At 37.0% G+C, this 14,756-nt stretch overlaps 1 protein-coding gene across 1 annotated transcript in view; it reads left to right on the top strand.

The window, feature by feature from the left end:
* The window catches only part of LOC124175705, a 475,074-nt gene that overhangs the window by 66,712 nt on the left and 393,606 nt on the right, over positions 1-14,756 (top strand). The window lies entirely within an intron of this gene.

Consider the following 14,756-nt stretch of genomic DNA (forward strand, 5'->3'; position numbering starts at 1 on the left):
TTTATTACGTATTCAGATTATCTAGAAATATAATATAAAGAATCCTAGGTTGTAACGAAGCCATTAAAGAGACATTCAAGTAGTAATCATCCACTTTTAATGTAACGAATGAAAAATTTCCAAAAAAAATAAACGTTTTCCGAGATCGATTTTTAGATTATTTCTTCAATGCATCTGTTGATATTTCCTCTTTTATCAATTAATAGTCAAAAAGTTTCTTCAAAAGTTGTAAACCATGCTTCGATGTAATGTAAAATGATAAAAATTGATGTATCACAAACCGCTGGCCTTTCGCTTTCAGAAATTTCATACTCAGCGCAGAAAATGAATATCTTCAAGTTATAAATTGCTTTTGCCATGAAACGCGCATGATGATAAGCTCCAAGAAGATTGAACGATATTTTATCGGATAGAACACGTCCCAAATAAATAAGCGTTAGCTTCAGGAGCTCTTTGTAATCGATTCGAGGTTGACGAGTTTCCAAGCTAAGTCCTGCAAATTAACTTATTCGGTTAATGTCATCAAATGTCACAAGCTTTCTTACATTAACATCTTGTATCTCACTCTTATATTTGATCTGATCAATAACCGACCAATTTTTATTGAGATTTTTGAAGAGTGGGATGATCGACCCAGTTGTCTCAGGTGGATTTTTTTCGAACACACATCGCAATACCAACTCAAAAATATGGTGTCCGCATGTCAGGAATAGAATATCTCTCATCAATAATCTTTCTAACAAGATTGCAGATCGACTTCTAATGCCGTGGTATAGCAGCAAATACCTTGAACAGATTTTGCGGGTCCTCAGTAATTTAAAACTTTATAAACTGCTTTCGCTTGCATTTTTTCTTCGCTGTTTTCTAACGCCAAAACCTGAAAAATTTTTTCGATTTTTCGATTTACCAACAGAATGGGAAACCTCTTTATTTTCGCTTTCTTATTTACAACTTCCAGAAGTTTCCCATCATAGTGCACGACAAGAACTTTCAATTCCAATGTTTTGAAATACTTTTTCGTTTTTACAGCCCTTGCTTTACGTATTTTTCATCTGGCTAATCGAATCAAGGAAGTATGCAAGGTTACAAGCAGAGGATCAATCTCCAAAGACTGAACTATAGCAGCATCCAGATGAACAGCATCTCTGTCACTAACTTTGCTCTTGTCCAGGGCTGCCACGACTTTGTCATTATTAAAGGTATTGAGTGTACCTCGAGATCGTTTTGCTAATGATGGACCGACCGGCATCCGGTTCCCACCCTGACGAAGAAGTTGATTCCTCACCAGCAATTATTTGACTCACTACTCGAAGCCAAGACAACCATATCATCTGGAATACATTAATATCAAAACAGATGAAATAAATAAATTTATTCAATATATAATAATATTTAGAAAAATCTCACCGTGCCAATAAAAAAGCTTATGGAAAATACGGTTTTTTTTTTGTAATAAATGAAGCAATAAAATTGAACTTCATTATTTTAATTGTTTGATATTATGAAAGTTTATCGTTATTATTATTAAATATGTATTTGAAATTAGTTTATAGCTTGTATCACCTATCAATAAACAGTCTCATAAACTTATCCAATTTATTCACGTCAATCTTACTTTTTGCTGTGAGAAAGGATTTTTTGTCCTCTGTTTTCTTGCTCCTCGAGTTTACCAAAGAGGCTCTCGGCGTCGCTGATAATACCTACGCGACGGTTTTCTTTTTGGGCAAGAGAAAAATCTTTTCTCTGATCACCATCTTCCAATCATCAACAATACTACCATAAGATCTGTCAAATAAATTATTCATTAATCAAACGAATTGCTCCTCTTTTGGAATGTATTTAACATTCAACAACAGTTATTTAAACTGTTCTTTGTTTTTTTTTCAGATTTAATCTTTATACAATGTAACGATTTTGTCCAAGCACCGCGATTCGTGCTGAACAAGAAATCAAGCCGTTTGCCAGAAAAATTTTCACTTCGTTAGAAACCAATCGAAGACTCTCACAAACAGATTGTTATATATTCACAACACCTCGATGACTTGACAATTTGACCGCAATTCGTTTCCACAAATTTTTGGTTCAATATTGCGAGTAAAAAATTTCTTGTCACGTAAATCCATGGCACCCGATATAATTTCTTTAAATTGCCATAAGGTCAATTAATAACTATCTAATTCAGACAGTAAAAAATAAACGAATAATCCTACATGCATTTAAGTTAGTGTAATAATCTTTTTCTCATGAAGACTGTTGTGTGTAACTGACAGATACTAATAACAAGTCTAGCTACCACCGGCAGAAAGTTTAACTGCATTCGCCACTTGAACGTCGCTTGCCCTGCATCGGATAAAAATGAAAACCATTCTAGCACCAGTACGTTGAACTACTGGTATAATTTAGAACTTCATAGATCATGCTCTTTTGCACGTAAAAAAAGCTATGAAAAGTATAGCTTACTTTACATAAATATTTTTCGAAATAATCTAAAAATCGATCTCTAAAACAATTCTTTTCCTTCGAAATTTTTTGTTTTTCAAATTAAAAGTGGATGATTGTTATGTATATATCTCTTTGATGAGATTGTTAGAACTTAAAATTCTTTGAATTATATTTCCACATAACCTGAATACGTAATTACCGTCAGATATGACTGATATCTTGCTTTTTTCCTACCATTTTCAATTGAATTAAGGAAATTTATTGAAATCAGCAAGGCAAAAATGCCGCAGAATGGCCTTTGAATTTTATTTTTTTTTTCCTCGAAAGTACTAGCGATTCCTGTCAATTACATATAAAATTAATTTTTCTCGTCGAAGATTAAATGTTTCAGTAAAATAATAACATTAGGAGATAAAAATCACGTGTATTTTAAATAGCAAACTTCGCGTCGTTACAGCAGGTAGTAAAAATCAAGTTAGGGCATTCATACTGGGCTCAAAATTGTTGTTTTTTCTTTATTTAGAAACAAATGAGGATGCGGCAAGATTGAAATTCAAACATCGGACAAACAAGAACCACCCTAGTATACATACAGTGTCGATATTTGAGTTTCGAGTTTCTTGATCAGCAAAAGCAGTCAACACGTATATCCTTTCCTCTTTCTAATCATCAAGCCGGGTAAGAAACAAATACATTGATGGCAAATTGCAGAAATTTAATATACTCGCCAATTACGTAGCTCTTGGAATGATGTTTCGATGTCACTACACGAAAAACGAGCTCCGACGTCACAATGTGTACGTGCGTGGAGGTCGTGATTAGCATTTTTCTTTTTCTGATTCTACGGCAAAGATTCATGATAAATTTTTCACTGTAAGATAATTTTGGTACGTGGCGGTTTTTGTCACATTTCCAATGTTTTCGAATCGAATTAAACTTACAGCTTCCTCTATTCGCGTTCTTCACTTTTGCTAACGCAGTAACGCGTATCTTATCCACGTCGTCTTGAGTTGCTCAGAAAATTACTTGGACACGAACAGAAACACCGAACTTCTCGCCGTAACCGTTTGCGGGTTTTGATTGTCACTGCGATTAGTCATTGTTCGCTTTTGGTGTCGCAAATAATTCGACAGAATACTCGATTTTCTTTCAGACAATTACCCGAGTGAGCTGGAAGTACCTTTGACATTACTGCAAAAGACAAAATGAAATTCAGTGATCAAAGACAGCGCGAGATCGTCTGTGTTTGGCATTTTAGAAACAAGTATTTACTTCACCCGGGCTTGATCCATCATCGTGAAATTTAATCTTAAAATTCTGTTCGATGTATTGACTTTCGGGAAACGTCACTAAAATATCAAACCTCCGCGATGTGAAATAATTTCTTCATTTCTAATACGCGTTTCACAAGTCATCTCATTCTTCCAAGACTATGGTGGTTGGCTAGTATTTGTTCAACAGTAAGCTATGCAAGTCTATAAACTTGAAACAACAGGCAGTATCTGTTTCCGACGTAACGTTGAGAGACGGGGATGCATCTAAGTGAAACCTTGAGTGCTTTGTCTTGGAAATGACAATACCTGGCGGACAGATAGACGGACGACCGATTTGTCCTTCGATGTCTCAACATTGTGCAGCACTCAATACCCGCAACCGACGCGGTCGTGCTTATTGTCACCGTATTCAATTACGGAGGAGGTATTATTAAAAGCTTGGATCAACTACTCGGTATCTACATGCGAATGCAACACTGATTCATATGTGCAGACCAAAAGATGAACGACTGGACGGAAAACGGCTCAAATAAAAGTATGAATTGACAGGTGGTCGAAAGTGCGGAGGAAACCGATTCTGGATTGTTTCAAAAGCCCTACTTAGTGGTGCGAGGTTCTGAATGGGTCGGAAGATTTTCCCCTTCAGGCAACGAAACTTTTCTGTATAGTTTTCCGAGCAACGTTTTCGTCGTTTATTTTACTTCCATTAACGTACCAGTACTGCAATGTAACGGACGATAAATTTAAGAAATTTTGTCGCTGATGTTACGGTGTAAGTTTAAACGGTGTAAGTTTTATTCGCGAAATCGTTCATACCACTCTCTGTCTTGAATGAGCTCGCAATTTTCTGTCGCTGCGCCGTTGAGCTTGCGATCTCAACTTCACGCTGATACGTACATCATCTGCAGTCGCCTAACAAGAGACAAAAAGAGGAAGCGAGACGAATAAGAATTAAAACACATACTGAACTTGTGTCAACTTGTTGTCAGAGTACACGTCTGTCTTTCTCGACTTTTTTTAGAACAACGGCATTCCCTGTTATACGAGCAATTTGATGTTGTTACTAGAGGAATCTGTTGTACCTTGACCATAGTCTGCATTATATGATATGTTCTATATTGAGGGGCACAGCAACTTTTATCGAAAGAATGCTGCAGCTTCTGATAAACGGTTGTGTCCAAGGATTCTCAGACATGAATTTGTCTTATTCACTCCGTACAATCAACGTTTATCGTAATTTCAAGATACCAGCATCTCAAATTAAGTGTTTTAGAATTTCGCTTTTGGACAGGCAAATGAACAACTTTTTCGGTAATCCATTGAGGGCATGTGACATGTACATATACCCAGTGAGTATACCATAAAATTCGTGGGAGATACGAGCATAACCTCTAAATATGCAGACCTTACTTTTCATAAGTTGTACCCTCTTGTACCTTGAGACGCATGAGCATCGTGTACCTTGGCACACTTTTTTTTCTACGAAGTAAGTTATTTTTCGATCTTGTCCTCTTCTCTAGACGGGAAAAAGACTGATTTTTTTTATTTAGATAGTATAGATACCCAGAAATGTCAAATTGACATCACGGGTACTTACTTTATGCATTCCACAAGTTTGATGTAGGTACAAAGTAACACAAATGTTACGTGGTTATACAGCAAGGAGACCCTACTAAAAATGTTTATGTGCGAAATCATAAAATGTTTTACAAGAATTTGGCGTGTAATTTATGACATGATTTATCTTGCAAACTCGATGAAATATATGTATAAGAAATCACATCAAACTTCACATAGTTCACGATATAGTTGATTATATGATTTTTTATCTAGTATACCTGACGATTCGTGCGTTCGTAATTTGTTATCTGATTTCTTATTAATTTTATCAAATTTAGTAAATAAATCATGTAATAAATTACAAACGAAATTCTCTCAAAACATTGGATGATTTGACACATGAACATTTTCAGTAGGGGGAGCACGATTGGCTCGTACAATAAATATCACCGAGTGTTTCCCTCGCACTTTTTGCGGAATTTATATTAATGTGATGAATCACAGATGTCACATTGTTATATCACTGACACACGTTGTTACGTGCAATTGAACTGCGATGCTGTAACGCCATGATCGGGACGTGTTAAGAAGAAAAGATAATTTCCTTGCGATATTTGTGAATATCGGTGGTAATCTTTCTGGCAAATAAGGTGATTACAAATTCAGTTGCAAAATGATAAGAAGCAATCGGGGGGATCTTAAACGTGACCCTGTCACATGGTTTTCAGTATACGTCGGCTGTCACACGGGGTCTTTTGATTCTTACCCTTATTTTGGCTATTTCAAGTGCTCCGAAAATTCTGAAAAAATTCATGCATGGTCTTTGGGGCGTCTAGTTTAAAATGGAATAGTTTTTTCAATTAATTATCATTTTGGGAAAAAGCCGCGCGCCTTCTGATTTACAAAATATAAACATATCAAGAAATTTCAATAGAGGTGAAGTGTTGTCGATAATACCAACGCTGCTCTCACCGTCTGCTTATAATTGTATGTCCGATCACACTTCACGTAACAAGCGAGTGCAGGAGATTTTTATTCTACGTCACACATCTATAAGTTATTAAAAATCAAGTAATAATATCAATGGTTTTGGTGAATTCCATGAAACGCATCACACGAGAACAATATTTTGCCGCAGTGAATTATCCAAAGCTGCAGAAGTCAAACATCTGCACAACATTCTGACCTTTGTATCTTATAGGAATGTTATGGATAGTGAAAGTATACCTATCATATTCAATGAGAACGTGAGTGCAAACTTTTATAACCAATGCCAATAATCAATAAAAAAACGATGTAAAAACACACAAGAATACACAAAAACTAAAATTAAGAGCAATATCAGCTGCACTAAACCACTTCGAAATGCAAATCATATTTTAAACAACAGCCAGAGCACTTTACATAGAAGCTCTCAAGGTATGTCGAAAGGTTTAGCATAAAGAAGTTGTCACAGTTAATGCGTCTATGTAAAGTATTCATGCCAGGAACTGTATCAGCTACCGTTTTAGTTTTTACCCCGCTCATCCCTACTGATATTATTAATGTGAAAGTGTGTTTGTTGGTTTGTCATTCTTTTATGCAGCAACGGAGCAACGGATCCACGGGATGTTTTTCACAGAGATAGTTTATGGGCCAGAGAGTGAAATAGGCTATTTCTAATCCCGGAAAATTGCACGATGCATGTGGGATAGCTATTTACCATAATTTTGTAATTCTCTCTTCACACTAACATGGCTGAACGAATTTCGATGAAATTTGGTTCAACAAGTATCGATGACTACAAGTTGTTTCTATATGTAGCGTTCCTATAAGTTCGTTTCTACAAGTGTCGTTCAAATAATTTAAATTAAATTAAATTTAATTAAATCAAAATGCACGAAACTGGCAATTAAATGTATGAGAAACGAACTCGTAGAACCGCAACTTGCAGGTATTGGCACCTGTAGAAGGCTGTAACTCGAAAATCGTTGATTTGAAAAAAAAAAGTTGCCAAGAGTAATTTTAGTCTCATTATTTTGCAAGGAATCCGTGAGAGCCTGGTGGTCCCCGAATACTGAAACACCCTGTATAAATAGTTGATTGAGCAGACAATTAGCTAAAATTTATTCGAAAAAAGAAAATACAACATTTTTCCGAGTTAGTTTCACACGTTATAAGTAGCATACAGCTGAATATTCAGAATACAACTACGCAACACCCAAATTCAATAGATACGTGTATCTCTTTCGGTACAAACAAGTTTTAAAATTGCACGTGCAATGATAAAAACAAGTAAACTGCAACTGAATATTTATAACCCATCATAAATTTTATCAAATAGTTAACGAACATGTATATAACTCATGTAATTACCAACATTCAAACATTTTCCAGAGTCGAATCCAGGTCACGCTAGTTCATAGTTCATGCACTTCATACGTCAAGAACACTAAAAATTCAAACTGGTAATGTAACTTGATACTGATTAACTTTCCATTTGAGACGTGGTCAGGATAAGCCTCACCGTAACTCTGCAGTGTCACAGCATTTGCTTTTTACATATAATCAATAATATTTGTGACTCAAATTGTACTTATGATTAGGTTTCAGATTGAAGTTGGGAAACAAAATTGCTCATATCGATTTAGCAATCGCTAAAATTATGGAACATAGAGTAGAAAATGTAGAATGGGCCCAATTACATGCAACAGTGGCCGCCACTTCAGCAAAGAATTTCAATAAAATAGTACCTGTGCTTTTGAATAAAAGAGGAATTGGATGATTTTGAGGCAAATATAAATGAACACGTGGAATAGAGACACGAGTCTGTAAGTACTTGTCTCTCAAGTTTTTGTAAATATATATTTTACCCCGTGCATATTTGCTAGTAGAAAACAGCACATAACTTGACCAGCTATCTAGCCATAGATGATATTATACCTTCTATGACGAACAAGATGTAAGCAAAGCAGGTGATTCTGGGATAAATTGTTTCCACGCTTCAAATAGTTCTGGGAATCAACTCGTTTTATATTTTTAGTATACAAAATTTGCATGTCCCATGATATCAAGTGTAAAAGGCTGTGCATGATACAAGAGCGATAATTGACAACCATCTTCGAAATTATGTGACTAAACAGTAACCTAAGGAAATAAATGCTGCTGATGCAGAATAGACGTTAACATTGAAGTCATCGAGTAAGCTCATACTTGAATTCACATCAACTAAGAATAATGTGCACAAGTGGTCTGATGTTTAACAAAATATAACCACAAGTAATACATTTTGGCAAAATTTTCTTGAAAATTTTGATTTTTGAAGCCTGTGCAAAATAATCATTGAACTACTTTCTGTTGTCAGATAGAATTTGTCCACTCAATCGAAGGTTACAATGCCAGAGATAATTTTAGTAGGATATTAAAAAAAGTTTTTACAAATCCACTTGCAATTCAATACTTCTGGCACGGTCTTTAAGGAAATCGTATAAGTTATGTTTTTAGAACCTTATCGATCACACGTCTCTAGAATCACATAATTGTCATATGGGACTGGACCCCAGTATGGAAGCTGAGGGTTGAAATCTGTAGGTAAAGTGAAAAGTAAATCATTTTCCTGTTGCTATTACAGATATGTTAAGTAATTAAAATCTTAACTGTATACAATATAACTACCAAATGGCTTTGCAATGTATGCAATTAGATATTCTAAGCTGCACGGAATAACAATAAGCGTACATAGAATATGAATAATGTCATCATACCGGTTACCATCCTTGAAGTCATTAGTTCTATTATACTTGATAATGATCATTTCAATTTTTTTACTGCTGAAGGCTTATTTTTTGAAAACTGGAAAATCTTCCGAAAATGTGAGGTGCATGGATCTCATTTGATTAATGACTCTGCTTGTGCACTCAATTATGTGCTGAAAAGCTGTTATGTTTGCTTCGTTTTTCTCACTGACAGAGTTCTAAATATATGCAATGTTATATATGAATTACTGACTAATCAAATTTGCTGCATAGGATTCGTGAGTTGCACATACGAATTTCGCTTTGCTGGTACACAGATTATGAGCCAAACAGATCATCATTCGAATTCCATTACAGTGGACTCTCCATAACTTCGTACTCTTCGGTTGTTCAGGGAAGAGGTTTGCCGAGAATCGTAAACTTAGAAAACCATCCCTGTGCGCTAATCAATCAGAGACTCGTCGTAATGCGTTCATTTCTACTACTTCGTTTTAGTTGTGCAGTCGTGAAATTCATCTGTGTGCCGGGGTATACGTAAGAAGAATCAAGAGCAATCCAAGTGAGACGTCGGTGAGCAAAAATGAAGTTATGGAGAATCCACTGTAGTAATATCAGTCTGCAGCTTTGGTGGGTTTTTTAGAAGTATGCTGCATATCACAATCTCTAACGTTATACGTATATGTTTTTATTTAAAACGATAGTCATCAAAGGCACAAAATGAAAGTGACAATATACAGCGAGTGGTTCAGACATGCCTCCCAAAAGTTAATCGAGAACGCAAACAAGCTTGGAACATTCATTATGTACCCCAAGCTGTGATGATATATTATTATCATATATATGTGAAGGTTTTATAAATGTTTTAACACATTACATGCTGAAAGTTATATCCATAGATGATTGTAGTTTTATTTGTTGAATTTTTAAAAACGTTGGTTTTCTCTGAGCTCTCTTCCGATAAGTTTCAAGAAATGCCTCGCACTTATCTTTTATGATGACAACCCTGGCTTTATTCACTTGATTTTCGATGCTGATTTTTGATTCTACCCAGGCCTAGGCAACTTTTCATTGAACATACTCTGAGGAGGGTTACCGAGTAATCTTATTAAATTTTAAGAACGATTTGAGGCAGGTTCAGTTTGTCTCTCGAATGTCTCTGTGTCTTAAGACTTAGTCAGTCAATAACCAGGTCAAAATATTTAAGATTCGGTAAGTTATAATTTCTTGGGATAATGATCTGTTCACCGGGTATTTTATGATTTTATGAATATATTTTCATATTCAAAATTTCATTGGGCTAGAAATTACTGATGTGCCCTAAAATATAATAGTTAAAGAGTAACCCAGAATTTCTTTAAATTGTTTTAAGCCATATCTCCGTTTCTACGCAATGATTTTTGATGTGGGGTCTCCAGCGATCCCATTGTGACACCAGTCTTATACATAGAATGTGTGCGAAGTAAAGGTTAAATGAAGAACGGTATCACTAATTCTATCGGCGATGAAATGAATTACTTGTTACCTGAAATCTTGCCCGAAATCCTCGAGATATTCGCCGAGAATCCTGAAACGTGTTCTAATACCAACTATGAATTGAAAAAAGGTATCATTGTTTTTAAATTTCTATTATACATTTATTATTCAACCAGAGACGCATACGCGATGTCCTTTGATCGTCGAATAAGCTTAATTGTTATTTGTACATCCATGTATTCCTAAATGCATTGCCGAACTTAGGCTTACTTCATTGAATAAAGTGACAAATGTTAATTTGACATACACATACTACTAAATTTTACTGTATAACTATTTATCACGTCCGTAGTACATAAATATGCTATGTATCAGAGACGGAATAAGTACATGTCGCAGTGTAGCAATAGTATCTGTGCTTTACGGCCTACATCTGTATAACCCCCGCGGTACGTACGTAGCTATCGGTGGTGCATAGATGAGATATCAATGATACACGTTCATGTGGTACATACCTTTGTCTCATACTCGGGAGGTTCCTGAGACATACCTGTGTGGCGGACATCAAGTGCCACATGTATGACGCATAAACGGCGCGTGATGCATTGCAAGAAATCGCGGCCCAGCGACGAGGATGACAACTCAAAAATTGGGAGTTTTCAGTAGAATCAAATAACTATAAATAAAAGCCTTGCATGTTTATCGAAGTTAGCAGTTTTCTACTCTGTGGCGGCCAATTTTTTAACTATAGAAAAGTCACTTTTCAAGCTTATATATTAGAAATTTGTATTGTAACGTGGCATTTTTTCTTAATGCCCGTTACAAGGGGCTCCTTGAACCCTGGGCGGAACCAAAATTTAGGAATTTCCGAAATTGAGTCGCGAAGTGTTTGCAAAAGAGCGCCAGGACTCGAGTCACGCATCCGAAACTACGAGAGGGGACCTTAGCGAATAGCCTAAGATATTTCAGGTTTTTTTGTTTTTTTATTTTTCAAGCTACAACGGCATCAGGCAAGAAGTCGACACCGAATTCGAGGAAATTGCGAAGTGGCGGGCTAGCGACAATTGCGAAGGAAGGATGTCGAGGCTGCGGAGGGGGAGCCGACGCAGATCCCCGCATCGCGGGAATCCAAGGTGGACGCGATTCCCGCTGGCGGCCGGAGCGCCGCAGCCTTTCCCCCTTTTCTCCGCCAACAATTGACTAGCGAACTTGCGACGGACCGATTAGCGACGAGGGAGCACTACGCTCACCGCCAAGACGTCATGGAGCTGCGCGGAGGACGAGATTGCGATCTAGCTTTAAGTTCTGCGCAGCAATGCTATTGAAGGTGCGCGTCGAGTTGCGCGATCGACGAAATCGATGACGGATCGATTATTGCGCATTCTTGTGGGTATGACGTCACGCATGGGATGGCGTATCGAGATCCGTGTTGCGGCAGATCGTAGGTTTTTGAAACCACTCTAGTTCTGGCGGTCATGCTAGATAGTCACGTTTTGGGAGTTTTGCGAAGTAATGGAGCCGCCCATAAATCGCGAGGGGAATAGAAAGGGGGTTGCAAGGATGTAGAAGGTAAGCGCTGCTTCTATCCCCGCGATTGAATTTCGAGCATAATTACGAAAAGGCTTGCCGAGTAACGGATAGCCCTTTTGGATTTGCGTTGTAGAAAAGTACTCGAAATTCTTTTGCCGATTCTTTTGCTTGATGACCGTAGCCTGAGGACGCGTGTTAGAGTAAAGTAAATTTTGAGTTCCTGAGAAAGTTGAGTAGAGTCACGAGTTTTAGTTGAGTCTCTCTCGTGTGTGAAATCAAGTATAGGCGAATTTCGCTGTACCGGGTGGATCCGCGTTATCGGGTTTTTCAGTGTCACCTCTCGAGTAGTTCGGGAAGTGCCGAATTGGAGTGCTCGGATTAACGGATAACGTTTTGGAGGATTTTGAGAAGGTTTGATTTCGGTTCCGTTGCGATAGCGTTTAGTTTAGGTTACGTTCAGTTGCGCCTGCATTGAGTTCCGTACCCGTTAGTTAAGATAATGTAAATTGAGTTGTGTTACCTTGAGCTTGTATTTAGTTGAAGCTCAATTTAGTGGTGCTTGCGCTTAGTTAAGTTGCCGTTTAGTTAAGATAGTGTTCAGTCGAATTGGGGTGATGTAAAGTCGAAATTGCCCTTGCGTTGAGCAGCAGTTGAGATGAGAAGTTTGAGTATTGAGTTTTGGTTGCGTTTGAAATATAGTTACGTTTGCGGATTCGTTTAGTTGAGATAAGTAGGAAATAAGCTTTAGGTTAAGTTATGTTGTCACGTTTAGATTTAGGGCAGCTCGCGGTAGAGTCGAAGCTCCGAGTCGGGTGAGATCTCGGGTGAGATTAAGGACGCCGTCTGTTCGGTAGCCCGACGAATAATTAGTTTTAGTTTCGGTTTCGAGTGATTAGTTTCAGTTTCCGTTTCGAGCAATAATCGCCATGGAGAAGAAATGGCGAATTTGCAAATTTAGAATTACGTATGAAGATTTTGTGATCGTTGAGTGACATTTTAGCTAGGGAGCCGCGAGCTCAGTAGAGTAAGAAATAGAGTAGGTTACGTGCAATTTTCTGTTTATCTTTCGAATCGCGATGAGCGATTTTTGGATTATATTTTTTTTTGTTTTTGTATCACCACTATTGGGAAATGTAAGAATTTATTTTACTCCTTTTGTTAAATAGTGTGTGTATTTCGAGTGTCTCTCTCTCTCTCTCTTCAAATATTACCCCTCCCCTCTCCGCGGTACTGAGCTATCAAGCATCTGCCCGAGGTATAGCGCATTAATGATTTCGAGGCGTGTTAGTAACGCCAGGCGCCCAACAAAACTTCGCGATATTGTTTTTAGATCCAGGGTACATCGTGGACGCCAAAATATTGTGCACGCGGTAAGTTCTCGGTCATTTTCTCCGAGTGACCGAGGAGCGGGAAAAATCCACGTCACAGTATATCCAAATATGGTTCCAACTCAAAAATTACAATGATTAACTCCACTTTAAAATATTGAAAGCTTTTCATTTACACTAAATGCATGACTCATTTGTTTATTGATTTGTGTGTTTTTTACCATCGCCTGAAATATGTTCCAATTACCGAACCGATAGACCAGACGAACATGAAATGTTCAGTTAATAACGAACGACGCAATGAAAAACGAAGTCTGCTTAGTGCTCCGAAGCTCACAGTTGACATCGATACACTACCATATTCCATATATGCTACGTTACCTTGATTCACATAAAATACGCTTGAAAAATAAGAAGCCACAAAATGGAATCTTTTCTTCGATTGCCTATTATTTCGCATATTTTACAGTCACTTGGACCATTTCTATCTTATTATCAATCCGCTGGAACAGAAAGACGTTTCACTGTGTTTTCACAAGACCATCTCGCAAAACAAAAGGTGGCCTGCAAGTATGTCAAAAGTTAACTCTCTATGTATCTCATCAAAATGAACCAACTTCCACGAGACTAGCAACCACTAACTCGACCTGTCAATACTTCGATATTACTAACTGCTTACCGAGAAGACCGGTATTAATAAATGTCATTACCTGTAATCGAATGATATGCCATATATTTCCACGTTCACTAAATCACCTCGTCTCATATGATACGTACAAACGCAGTGATGAGCCATTATCGCTTGTTCGTTTTATCGAACTATATACGTAATAACACCATGATTGTTTTTTATTTGATATGTTTCATAGTCATGTCGACCATCTTTATTCGATTATCAATTCTTTGGAAGAGACATTACATTTCAACAAGACACATCCCAAGGTACAATGCTCTTCTGTTACAATAATAACGAATGATCACTACTTGTAACACTCTACTCTACCAGAATTGTTCAAGCAAATAAATAAATAAATTAAAGGTAAAATGGTCCATAAAATTGTATAGATAAAATGGTGTAGATAAACAGGCTCAAATAAATAGATTGAAAGAAATAGTAAAAATAAAAGTGTGCACATAAAAAAGGTCAAAAGTCATCCATTAACACATCCAAACATTCACACAATTTAAAAATACGCCTCCGATACACAATACATTAAAATACACTGATTCCTTGTCTTTTTCGTCGAATACTGTTAAAACCGATTAATCACTTTCCAATCCAGATATTCTTCTTTCCCTCCCTCTCGTTCGATGGATGCTTGTCTTCACCTTTTGGTTTCGTAATTTATACACGTTGTGATAGGAGATGAGAGCAGCCTGGATCGTAACGGTATCAAAGATTCGGTGAACCGATT

Source organism: Neodiprion fabricii, chromosome 2 (genome assembly GCF_021155785.1).
Source record: "Neodiprion fabricii isolate iyNeoFabr1 chromosome 2, iyNeoFabr1.1, whole genome shotgun sequence".
NCBI classification, from domain to species: Eukaryota; Metazoa; Arthropoda; class Insecta; order Hymenoptera; family Diprionidae; genus Neodiprion; species Neodiprion fabricii.